Source organism: Tamandua tetradactyla, chromosome 14 (assembly GCF_023851605.1).
Source record: "Tamandua tetradactyla isolate mTamTet1 chromosome 14, mTamTet1.pri, whole genome shotgun sequence".
NCBI classification, from domain to species: Eukaryota; Metazoa; Chordata; class Mammalia; order Pilosa; family Myrmecophagidae; genus Tamandua; species Tamandua tetradactyla.
In genome coordinates, this window is record NC_135340.1 from 61414063 (window position 1) to 61427253 (window position 13191).

The 13191-nt window shown below is 39.0% G+C and overlaps 1 long non-coding RNA gene across 1 annotated transcript in view; it reads left to right on the forward strand.

Moving 5' to 3' along the window:
* Nucleotides 1–2559: 2559 nt before the first annotated feature.
* LOC143655145 (uncharacterized) overlaps nt 2560–13191 on the forward strand; it is a 213496-nt gene continuing 202864 nt past the window's right edge. The window contains exon 1 of the long non-coding RNA XR_013162068.1: nt 2560–2633. This is a non-coding gene — a long non-coding RNA (uncharacterized LOC143655145). The remainder of the gene's footprint in view (nt 2634–13191) is intronic.

Below are 13191 nucleotides of genomic sequence, written 5' to 3' on the forward strand. Positions count from 1 at the left end.
AGCCCTAGGCCAGAAATGAAGAGCTACAATTTGTGTCAATTCTGCATTAAGTGAGCACTTAATTAATAAAATGCTCAATCCCAATAAAAACGAAAGTGTGGGGATGGGATAAATGCCTGAGCAACAGAAGAGTCAAAAATAGGGTTATCAGGTTTAGCAAATAAAAATGAAGGACACCCATTTACATTTGAATTTCAGGTAAACAATGATTAACTTTGAAGTCTAAGTATGTCTCCAAATCCCAAATATTTCATGGTTAGTAACGGGGTGCAAATTAGAGGCAATCCCATTGTCCCATATATTGTATGAGACATGGATGCATACTAAAAATGTATTTGTTGTTCATCTGTAATAAAAATTTAACTGGTGCCCTGTATTTTATCTGGTGATCCTAATAAAAAAAAAACTATCTAATAGCTTTGTCAATATTCTTAATTTCGCCAGTATCGCCTCTCAGAGGTAAAGAGAGCCTGGGCCACATTTATTGTTTGTCTCTCTGTTTGTTCTGAGGTTCCACATATAGCAAAATATGAGAAAAGTTCCAAAGAGAGTTACAAAGTTTATGGAGGAATTTATACATATTTTTTCATTTCACAAAATTAACACGTTTAGCTCAATACAAATATAATTTTTCTGTTCACTAGATAATCATTGGATTTATAATTAAAAATTAAATTGTCATGCACTTCTGGCAGTATAGTTTGATAGTTTAAACCAAATCAGTACATCCTTGGTATGGTATGTATTTATCATTTGAAATGATGATAACATTACATGGGAGGCAAAGATCCTCTCTCTCTCCCCCAACCGACTGGCACTGGCATTCCAGAGGAGGGACATGGTCAATCATTTGGAACAGCTTTCTCTTTTTACATGCCCACGTCTACAGGGTCATCTTCCAGATTTGTGGACAATACTAGTGTCTTATGGCTGCTGTAACACATTACCACAAACTCAGAGGTCTGAGTTCATAGAGGTTCATAGAGGTTAAGGTTTTCAATTTGGGGGGCAGGTGGTTTGTATTGTTTTGATTTTAATTCTGATATAATAACAGTTATAGAAGAGGACAAGGGAAGGGACAGATACTATTCTTGGAGGAGAGATGGTTAAGAAAACATTCTGTGGAGCTCCCGAGTAGCTTCAAAAGGTGACTAGGCAGGTATGCAGTCAGAGCCTGACGGCATCACATTAAGAATGTGAGCCCAGTGCAGCCTGTGCTTTTGCAAAGGACATAGAGATGGAGGATCCCCAGTTCTTACACATCGGGCTTCACAGTTAGTAACCTTGACCACGTTATTAACCTCCCTGAATCTCATCTTGGGAAATATAGATAATACCTACAAGGAAGACCTGTTTTAAGGGTTACTTTAACAATTACATTAAGGAATGTATTAGAAATCACCCAGCCAGATGCTCCAAAGTTTAAACAAGTTTTCTACCTGACCTATTGGTTGAGATAAAGACAAGCATGTGACTGAAGTCTTTAAACCTTTAAAAATGATACAAAGATACCAGTACTTGTCTCATATTTAAAGGACGTTTATTCCTTGAACACTTTTTGAACATAACGCTGCAAGGAGCTGGGACTTTGCAAGGAGCTGCTTTACGGTTAGTGGTGTGACAAAGTTCTGCCTAGAGAAGCCTATGGCCCCTCTTTGCAGTAAGGCAAAGAGAGAATGTCCATATGGTGATGGGGGTTAAGTACAGTATTGGAACCAGGAACAGGTTCTCCAGGGACCTCTTAGAAAGAAATTTCTAACTTTTTCTGCAGGAGCAGGAAAAGTGAATATCAAAATATTTCTTTGACAACCAAAACAAAGGGTGGGGTGGGGGTGGGGGGTGGGAAGTGTTTCAGCAGAAAATGGTATGTTAGGATTGGCTGGGGCTACAGAAACTGGTCTGGAATTTTCCCAGACTTTTTGCATATGGAGAAGGCAATAATTGACTCGGACTGACCGTTTAACCCCAAAGGTCAACGCTATTAGATGATGATTTCTCTGACATCCGGGAATACATTTCTATAACGTGAAGAGAGATATATGGCTCAACAACAACAAAAATGCATCTTATATATGGTATATAATGTACCTTACCAATGTTTAAGCAAAATCAAAGCGACGAGTTTGAAGGGGCTCTGGAAATGTGGACAAGGACTTAATGGTCAGTCTGTCGCCATCCGGGGAACTTTTCCCTGCTGGGAGCCCGTGGGGTTTTCAGAGCGGGGGTGGGGGCTCGCGGCAGGGGAAGTTCAGAGCTGAGGGAGCGGCAGAAGCACGTGGGCTGAGGGGGGTGGGAGGACGCAGACGGAGGAGTAACCGGTGGAAGTGTCAAAGAGGAAGGAGTGGAGGGCTGCTGGGGTGACAGGGTGTGGTCTGTGGGGGGAACAGGAGAACGCAACGCGGAGAGGAGGGCAGAGAGACCCACTAGGACAGAGGAAGCAGTGGGAGCGTGCCTGCGTCGCTCTGTGTGGTGACAGCGAGGCGCGCGGCGCGGACGCCGGTGGCGAGGGGAGTTTCCCGTCCTCGCCAAGTGGAGCCCTAGTTCCGAGCTGCGCCAGCGCCTTCCGCCTGGGCCCGCGGTGCAAACACCTGCCGAGTTCTGAGCAGGAGTCCGGCTGAGCCTTCGGCCTTCAAGTAAGTAACTGCCTTTTCTCCCCATTTGTCCTCTGCCGCTTCTGTCTTTTTATCTGTGGAGTGAAGAGCTTCTGCTAGGGGTTCCGCGAAAAGGGCCCCAGGGCGCTCTGGCGGCGCCCACGGATGCTCCATCCTCCCAGCGCGCGCGGGCCGGCGCGGGGACCCAGCCCCGAGGCCCGGCAGCCGGGTTCCCGTGCGCAGCGCGGACAGAAGAGGCGGCAGAGTTGTTGGCACTGACGCTTCCCGTCTTTTGTGTCTTGCCCGAGCCCAGAGCCGTGCCAGGCCGGGGGTGGGGAGGAGGGAGCGGAAGCCACTTTATGGCTCCTGGCCCCACCTCTTGCCCCCACCCCAAATCCTCCGAGATTTCAATATGTCGCGGGCTCCCGGCGCAAGTGAGTGCTACCCCCAACCCCAGCTGCGCTACTTACATCCTGGTGGGCAGCTGGCCGGACCGCTAAGCCTCCTCCCTCTGCTGATTTCCTTTTTATATTCAGCATCTTTGGTGGGTGCTGGGAGGAAGGACAGGCTGGTTGTTCATGGGGATATGGGTATAGGGAAGACCTACCTTCTTGCTTTTCTTGGGTTTTGGACGGAAAAGGGTGGGGACACCCACAGCCCCGAAGCCCGGAGCGTCCCGCGCTAGCGGGCTTGTGTGCGCCGCCCGCGAGCAGGCGTTCGCTGGGTGGGTCCCTCGTCTGGTTCATTGTTCGCGGTGACTGTTCTTGGGGCCGGGATGAGCGTCACAGACACCGATCCAGGGGCTGTAAATAAAAGTGACTACTTGGAGGAGCGAGGGTCAAGGTTGCCGGGAGGAAAAGGGATTACTCACTTTGGAATCGGACTTCCTTCAGCTGGGAGGGGAATTGTAGTCGACAGTGAAAACCGCTCCTGAGTACGAAACTTAGATGTGACTAATTCACGGAGACAGCCTAGTGAATTAAACCCTCAGAAACAGTGCGCGATGTTTGTCGATTGGAATTGTTTTCAGAGTAACGGAGACGGAGTTTTAATTATGATTGGCAATTGGCTGCTTTCTCTTTCTTCCTAGCACCTGTTTCCCTTAAATGTCCCTCGGTGGGGTTTATTTTTTCGCTTCCTTCCCCCTTGTTAGGATGTGTATTTATTCTGATTGAGCCTTCACTAATGGAATTGCATGGTTCTGGGAGAAGAATTCGTTTTTTAAAACAAAGTGCAATTTCCACTCTAGAAACGGCCAGGCGCTAGCGTAGACGTCCATTGCATCCTCCACGCTAACCGCATGCTAACATTTATGGAGGCAGACATGTGCACCCGGAGTCAAAAGGAGCGGTTATCCCTAGTTGGAGATGCCAAAAGACATTCCATGCTTGTTCATTTTGCTGCAGGGTAGGATACTTCTGAGTTTTTCCATTTCTTTAAATTACAAAGGTATTATCTCTTTCTAGTGTGTATTCCTTAGCCCACTGCAAAGCAGGGTACATTTTGCTGAAAAGATGTTTGTTCTTTTTCTAAGGTCCATGGGTGTTAATGAGAGTAAGCTCTTGATAAGAGGGATTTAAAATTATTTATTATGTATATACATGTAAACATATACATATATGTCTATTTGTGTATATGTAAATACGTGTGCATGTATGTGTGTGTATATATAAGTATATGTAGCTGGTCGTATATCCCAGTAATTGCTAACACACCACACACCCAGCTGCCCTGGTTATATTTTACTTTGATGTGCCTGATGGACTTATTAAGTGCGTCAGTCGGCTGAAGCCTATGGTTCCAGCCTTCAAGAGAAATACCAAATGTGAGCACCTCTCTCTAGCCACAAGTCTGATTCCACCAGGAAAAACATTCAGTAGGAGTGTTTCTTAGGGTGTGGAAAGCTGTGTGACTCATTCTAAGGAGGCAAGAGGGATTAGGTAGATGATAAATAAAAATGGCAACCTGGGTAGGCATCCAAATCATACCTGCAATTCTACAAATATACATGCAGAAAAAGTGTTTTGTTCATTCTCTTTCTCTCTTTCCTTATCACTCTTAATATTTTGTATCCTTAATATTTTTCATAGCAGTATTTGTGCCACTTGTTTGTTTTTAGCTTTGAAAATGACTTATATTTTCTGTCTATTATTATTTTAAGTTTTCAATATCAATAGTGCCCATTGAATGGGTAGGATTATCTTTTAAATTGCCCTTTGTTTGTCTACTTGCATATCATAGCAACTTTAGACCACGTGAGCAATGAATCAAGCAGGTTCTAATGAAGATTAAGACATGGAAGGTATGCACAATCATCTATAAACCGTGTACTCATTTAACCACCTTCCCCCATGACCCATTTTAGCTATTTGCTTGTTCATCTTCTGAAATCTCCAGACCCTGAATTCTTACCTGGAATGATTACTGCACTAAATCTTGATTGTGTGAAGAACAGAACTTAATTATTTTGGTCTCATTTATCAGTCAACAGTGTTTAGTGCTCCCAACTCAAGTATATCATTGAAATATGCATGACTTTAAAGTATACTGATAAAAATCCTTCTAAACTTGTTTCTTCATTTGAAAAAAAAAAAGTCCTTGTGAAGCCATAATTTCACTGCAGTGAGGCCCCCTGGCCATTTGTGTTTATTGAGTTTACTCTTCCACATGAAGAAAGAACCATTGTTTTGTTGTCTAGGAGCTCAAATAAGATGGAAAGTGAGAAAAGAAAATGAAAACACCCCAAAATCAAACACTTTAAAATGTTCTTAATGATTTTCTCTATTTGGAAAAATAATTTTTTTTTCAAATAAAAAAATTATCCTTTTCTTCAGGATATGCTAAAAATTTATTAAGGTATCCTCAGGAAAATTTTCAGGATAGGAAAACTTATAAACAGTTGCTATATATAAACATATAATATGCATTTTGAACCAGTCTCCCAAGATATTTTCTCCATTCTATAGAATTATAAAACTATTAAAATTGTTGTTATTGAAATAACATTGAAATCTTATCAAAGTTATATTTTATCATACTGTCTTTTTGCAAGTGCATTAATTGTAATAGCCTGTTTGTTGAGATTAAAAAGAAGATCATTGATGTCATGGTGTGCTTTGCATTTTAAAATAGTAGCTAATGAATTACAAACATTCATTACTCTACCACCACTTGCTGAAATTTCTCAGGACCCCCAAATAGAGAATTATTGTACTATATACTATCATTCATGGCCTTGCTGAGTTTATGTTGATCCCCAGTTCTTCTTGAAAATTAATTGCCTTTTGAATTACTACATCATTGGCTCTGAATCCTTTCTTATTCTGTTCCTATCTTGTAAATTTATGTGCACGTATTTTCAGTATAATCTGGTTAGGGGTACTTCTGTTGAAAAATCTGTAGAAAAATAGTGAAGGGAGAAGTGAAGAGAGAACAGCCACCTTTATTAAGCTTGGAAAGAGCCAGGACTTTAAAAAAGAATAGGATTCACTGAATAAAATTAACTGAAGAATATTTTCTTGACCTTTACAAATCCAAGCTGTGTTGCTTATAATATACATTTAGGAAATTCAAGCATTAGGTTCAGCTATCACAAGGCAAAGTAATAGACCATCTCTGTGGCCTTGCTTTGAATGGCAACTTTGCCTTTGAATGGCAGCTTTAATTCCATTCACTTTTCTGCATATTAAGTATTGAAAACTACTGATCCTTTGTTTTTCTATGATTTTTTTTTTTGAGGGGGTGATGTGAGGAGAAGTACAGTTCTATTTATGTAGAAAAGGTTATTGTCAATATTTATTTTGTAAACATTTTATTTAAAAAGTTCAGTTTCTTCTGTCAGTTCAGTGCTTATTGAATGCTTAATAAGTATTTACTTAAATAGATGATGTTTGACACCCAGTTTTCACAACTAGATGCACCCAGAAACAAATTGGTTGATTCAAGAAAGTGCATTTATATCTTAAATTTAGGCTTTCTGTCCCCAAACTAATTTGAAGAAAAACTGTTGAATTAGATTTTATTTTTAATACCCAGTGTTCCTATAGATTCCATTTAAAGACTAACTTGATTAATAAACACTTTATAGATTTATGGAATTAAGATATAAGATGATTCAAATAATTGTTGTTTATAGTTTTGATATATAGCTTTATTTTTGTTAATCTCAGGAGTAATGTGAACGTCCTACCTGATTGCATTTTCTTTTTTTTTTTGCTTTGCCACTAGAAAGCTCAGAGCCAATTTGAGGTCTAATTTAGTAATCATGAAGGGCCCCAAGGAATACATATGTATGTTATCTTTCTCCATAACTTATCTTATTCTGCTGTATCTTCTCGGTCTGTTTATCTTAATTCTCTTTTTTCTTATTGTGAAAGGAGACAGACCATCAAAATTAATATGAGTAAGTGTTTAGAAATACAGTCAAGTCAGCAAACAGTTATTAAGGCCTAATATTGCAAATGCTGGGGAATATTAGGCAAACTAAGTCATGACTTGTGATCTTGAAATGCTTAGATTCTAGCTGGATAGAGAAGTCAACACATAACAAATTAGCTTTTAATGAATCAGCCTATATACGTGCATCTCTTGCATTAAATTGAAAATCCAGACCCTCTCTTCAATGATATCCAGCTACTGCTTCCTAGAAAAGCGTTATTGATGGCATTAACCAGTAAAGAAAAGTAACCAGCTCTTTTCATTAGAAGAATAGTTCTATGGGTAAACTAAACTCCAATTAGTCTCAGGATGTGAGAATAGAAATGAATGTTGAAAATATCATTGTGATTCTATTGTAGCCGAAATTCCCAGGCATCTCTCCCCTCTCTTTCATCTCTATCAAAATGGCTTTTCTGCTTACTACTTGATCAACCAGTGGCTGGCCTTGGTTGACAAGTGTGGCAATTCCAATGGCGAGTTAACCCCACCAGGCTGGCAGCTTTTGAAATTTCTGGTTATATAAATACAGTGTTTATTCTGAGCATTATGCTTAAATACAATAGCTAAGCTAAGTGCCCACTGGTTGTTTCCCTTGATACTTGAATCAGTAACCATTTTCAGCTCTTAGGAGGGACCACCCACAACACTGTTCTGTTTGGTAGAAGGGAAACTCAAGCAGATGAGAGAAAAATACCCAAACATTTTGAAAAAAAAAATTAGAACTAAATGGTTGATGCCAGGTGACATGCTTATGGCTAAGGCTGTAAACTGATTTAAACTTCCAAATCTAACCAGCTACCTCTGGGTATAAATCTCATTCTCATCTCCTCTATCTTCCACATAAACGCGACCCCCTCCCCCCATCAGACGTTTCAATTACGGTTAATATTAAAAATAATTTAAAGTCTAAAATGCAGATGTTGCCCTGAACTGAAGCAAACTATCAAACAATGTTGAGTACTGATCATTTAAACTTGGCCTTTTAAAAAGCACATTGGATACAATGCAAATCAGTGTATTAGTTCACTTACTGTGCTCCCAATTATGATATAAATAGTGCACAAAGCTTTAAAATTTTCATCAAATTAATGTTTCAATGACATGCAAATTAACTACTGACATCTAAGGTACATGCCATGTGATGATTCCTAATTGGCAAGTGAATCTCAGAGGATTATTTATAGATTATATTGCAACAAAGTGCAGGAGTAAATTCTCATTGTACAGCTCAATTCAAATTGACGTCTTAGCTTTGATTCTCTTCACTTTTTTCATATCTCTTTTGATCTCTACAGTCTTTCAGAAATAAGCTAGCTAAGGTACTAAATATACAATTAATAACATTCGGACAGAGAATTTGTCTTCAAATTATCCCTAAGAGATTGAGACTAGTTAAGTATCCCTCATCAGCCTGTTCAGGTACGAATAGCCCTTGGAGTTGTGAATTTGAACTCAAAGATTTGGTAACATCTGTTTCTCACCAAAGCACATCAGATAAATGTTCACAAAGGAAAAGTAAGGTAGAAACTTGAACACTTATCAGGTGAATTAATTTTTAAGAACAGCTACCTCTGAAGATCTAAGTAGAAAACTTATTCTGTTCTCTAATGGTAATTGAGTTTCTTTTATCTCTACTTTCCATTACATTTCGTGTTAGAAGAATTCAGTGAAAGAATTATAATGTGTCTACAAATCCCATACTATATTATTAAGTCCAAATTTGGCCTTTCCTTTCTTTATTCCATGTCTATGCCTGCCTAAACACAGAATGATCAAATAAAAAATGAAAAACTAAGCCCTTCATTTATTCCCTATATTTCTGTTTAGCATGTATTTAGTGCATGAGCTCTAAATGAAGCAAAGATTTAAAAGCTGTGAATCTCTGCCCACAAAGATAGAGCTTATTAGAGAAGTTTATAGTTTATTAACTTTTAAAATATTTTCTTCATGCTCTACCTAACTGAAATGTCCTATTTCCCCACCAAATTGGTCAAATCCTTATCTTTCTTAAATATTTATTTAAAAGACACTTTCTCCTTGAAGGAATCCCCATAGCTGAATTTAAACTTGCCATTCCTTTTTTAAGAGTGTATGTGTGTATTTTACAGTCATTGTAAACATGAAAATTTTTAAAAAATATACATTCTACCATATTTATTATGATTATTAAGATCATTCTAAAGCTGAGATAACCTAAATATTGGATTCAAGCAACATGTATAAATGAATACTTGTCTTATTTGCAGCACTTTTTGCTAGTAGTTGACTATTTTGTTCTTAGGCCTGTTAATTTTTATTGACAAATGTATCCACCATTAACGAGGCTCTGGCATAAGCACGATAAAGGCAGCTTGTTTTCTTGCTGATTAAGGTTTATGGGGAAAAGTATCACTTAATTTGGAAAAACTCATATTTTCATTAAAAATGTTGAAGAGGACTTACTGTGTGGTTTTGAAGAACACTGAATGAACATAAAAGAAAAAGAAAAATGCCCCTGCCCTGAAAGAAGTTAGAATCAAATGGGCATAATGATATTGAATAAATGTGGTTAACAAAGTGATACATATGCTCATGAGATATTTGTGGAGAGCTGAGGAAGGGTATATGGTCCAATTTGGCTGCAGGTGGCGGTCTGGGAAAGCTTAATAGCACAATTTGAAACTAAAAAAGCAAATGAAAGTTTAGCCACTGAAGAAGCAGTGGACAGAAATCTCTGGAACGGAGCTGCTGGAAAAAAGGCTGAAGAGTAGCTGGAGATGGAGAATCTGGGGTGTCCAATAGGGAGCACCATGCATTAGGCTGGAGGTCAGCATAACAATTTGAACTAGAGATAAAGTTTTGAAAGTTTAATCCTGATGAAATCCAACTCTCTTCTTCTATGTGTGCCTGCACCCATGAAGTGGAAATGTTTCTAAAGAAAGATATACAATCTTGCCAACTGTTACTGTTTGATAGTGATCCATCTGACATGGGTTCTGAAAGTTTTGGGGCCAATTATTATACTTCCCTACTCCTTTCATTCTCCTAGAAGACTATATATCATACTTTCCCCTCTCTCCTCAATTGTTCCATGCCTCTGTCTACAACCTCACACTCAGTTGAAGACCTTGCTTCCTATTCACTGAGGAAATTGAAGCAATCAGAAAAGAACTTCCACAGACACCCACCACCACATCTAATCATCTACCAGTATCTGGTCCCACATCATCTTCCTTCTTACAAGTTCTCTCACATAACCGTGGTGAAATTTCAACTGTTATATCTTAGTGGAAAGTAATGTCGAGAAATGTACATGCAATTTATCAAGTAAATGAAACTATCTGTCTCCATAGATCTAGAACTTCCATTTGTAGTTATTTATCTTTGGAAAATAATCGGAGTTGTAGTCAAAGATTTATGTCAAAGATGTTATTTAGAATAGTGAAAAAATAGAAACAACAAATCTGCCTAGAGATAGAAGAAAACAATAAAAAATAATAGTACATTCTTATGAGTAAATGTTAAGCATCAAGGAAAAGATTTTTTTTTTCAAAGAATGATTGTTGACAAGGCGAAATTAGATGACATAATGAAAAAACAGGCAAACAGAAAAACATCCAAAATTGTACATAATGTATGATACAATTTTGGGTATGTGCATAGAAAAGACCAGAAAATAAAGACCATGTTAAAAAGCTGCCAAATTGGATATTGAGATGAAAACTGTTCTCTATAGCAGGTCAATGGAAAATATTCCTAGTTTGGAATAGAAAACTTCTGGATGGGAGGATCCTAGAGATATGCAAAATGTCCATTGAATAAAGAACAGTAAGAGTCATCTCTGTAATGTAATTCAACAGTCCCTAAAAGAACATCCCCATCCCCTATTCCTCTTGCTTGCCACATCCGATCTACCAAGTCCCATCTACTTTAGTGCTAAAACATATCGCCAATCCATCAGTTTCTAGAACCATGTCCACTGCTGTCCTTCTGGTCTAAGACACCCTCTTTTCTGGCCTGGATCACCGTATTACCTCCACATGTCTTCCCTTTCTTTCTCTTACAGTAATGATATTGCCTCCGCTTCCCATCTATTAAAATGAGGATATTAATAATTGTAAGGATTTTAGGAGGATTAAATGACTATCTGGAATAAATTAAGGTTGACTGTGCATTAACTATTTGCCTTAAGACCTAAATTAGAACATATTGTCCTCGTTTAAAACCATTCAAAGGCTTCTCATTGCACGTTGACTTAATCCTTATCACGGCTTGCATCAATTTCAACTCTTGCCACTTTGCTTGCTCACTATTTCTATGAATACACCAATTTCTGTGTTGTTGTAGGGCCTTGGCACTTGTCCCCTCTGCCTGGGACACTCTCACCTAACTACTCTCCATAGCTGGCTCTTGTCCTTTGGGTCTCACCTTTTGCCACCTCCCCTGAGAGCCCTTCCCTTACTTCAGGTCATCTAAAACATGCTGCCTCCTCTTTTTTTCATTCTCCAATCCTGATTATTTCCTTAGTAGAACTTAGGCCAATTTGAACTTATTGCTATGTGATTACCTCTCCCCGCCACCCATTTCACCATTAGAATTTAAATTCCATGAAACAAGAATAACCTCTATCATGATTGCATGTGTTTTCCCCCGGTATCTAGCAGAGGGCATGGCATATAGTGAGCAACTAAATAAATATTGGACAGATGGCTGGCTGGCTGGCTGAGATTCTAACCATTGCAACCATGATGTTGAATTCATAGAAGGGTTACCTTCATATTTGCAAGGTCTACATGTCAGTAAGGAAATAAATTAGCACTCATCGTTTTAGCTCTGGGCACAGGTCCTTAAAAATACTTGTCAGAAAACGTGCGTTTTGAACAGGGAGAGTTTGAGGATGTAGACGGGGTTGGTGGGTGAGTTAGGATTCTCTTCAGGCCACGGTGGGCCTTTATAGAAACCTCGGTATTGAGGGTAGGGGGTGGGCTCCAGTGCGGTTGTGTTGTTAAAGTGTTGATAGTTCAGGCATTCAAGAGGAAGTAGTCAAGATTATCCACTCATAAAGAACCAAGTTAAGAATACTACAAAAAATAAGGTCCATAGCATTTTACTTCTTAGCTTTAAAGTTCGTGAAGTAAGGCTCTGTATAAACAATGTCAAAGTATGTGGATGAAAGATTTTTCTTAATCAAGCTGGTTATTTGATGTTATGAAATAAAAACAAAACTGCCTTCTTTGAGTCAGCTGGTTTGTAAAAATGGGCGACAGTCAAATCCGAGTTTATGTGTATGTGACTGTGTCTCTTTATGGAAAAACTTTTCTTTCCAAGTAGAGAAACATGTTACATAGAGAAAGATGTTTTCATGTACTGCTTTTGATCGTAAAATTATAAAGGCACAGAAAGTTTTGCATCGAGTGAAGTTCCCTTTCTCTTGCCAGGAGGTGTCACTACAGCTCGCACGGACTTAGAGCATGCTGTAGGGACAGGCTAGTGCTAGCAACTCAACAGACTATCAGAACCCACCCACCAGGTTCTCTTCTAAGTTACCTACAAGAAATTTGATGTAAAAATAATTATTTCCAGGTGCTCATTTCCCCTCCAGACAAATATTATCAGAAAGTAGCTTAAAGACGGATTTAATGTTCTGGAAACCAAACGCACTAACTTTACTTTCAGTGTTCAGATAGGGACAGTGGAGAGAAAAAATAAAAGAACAGTAAAAGGGAAGAGAGATAGACATAGAGAAATATGAAAAGGGGAGTGGAAAAAAGTGTTTCTAGTGTTAGCATGATGCTTGAAATTCCCTTAACACACTATTCTCTCACCTCTCTGACATGGCATATGCCGTCCCTCTCTGCTCTCGTCACTCCCCAGATAATTCCAGCTTGCTCTGCCAGTGTAGTGATAATTAAATAAAAAAAAAATTAACTGTTGTTGAGCCAGCTACCCCAACCCTTTGAGACATGATTTCTATCTCTTTTGAAAACAGGATAAAATAGGTATTGCTACTAAAATTCTTCAGATGCGTAAAATGAAAATTGGAAAGATATTCAAGGTTGTATGATCTGTGGATAGGATTTGAGCATAGGTTTGTCAGATTTCAAACTGGACCCTTTTCCTGTCCATGGCATTAGCCTCCCTCTGAAGAATGCTTCTGCTGACGGCTTTCCTAGCTTCTTTTCAG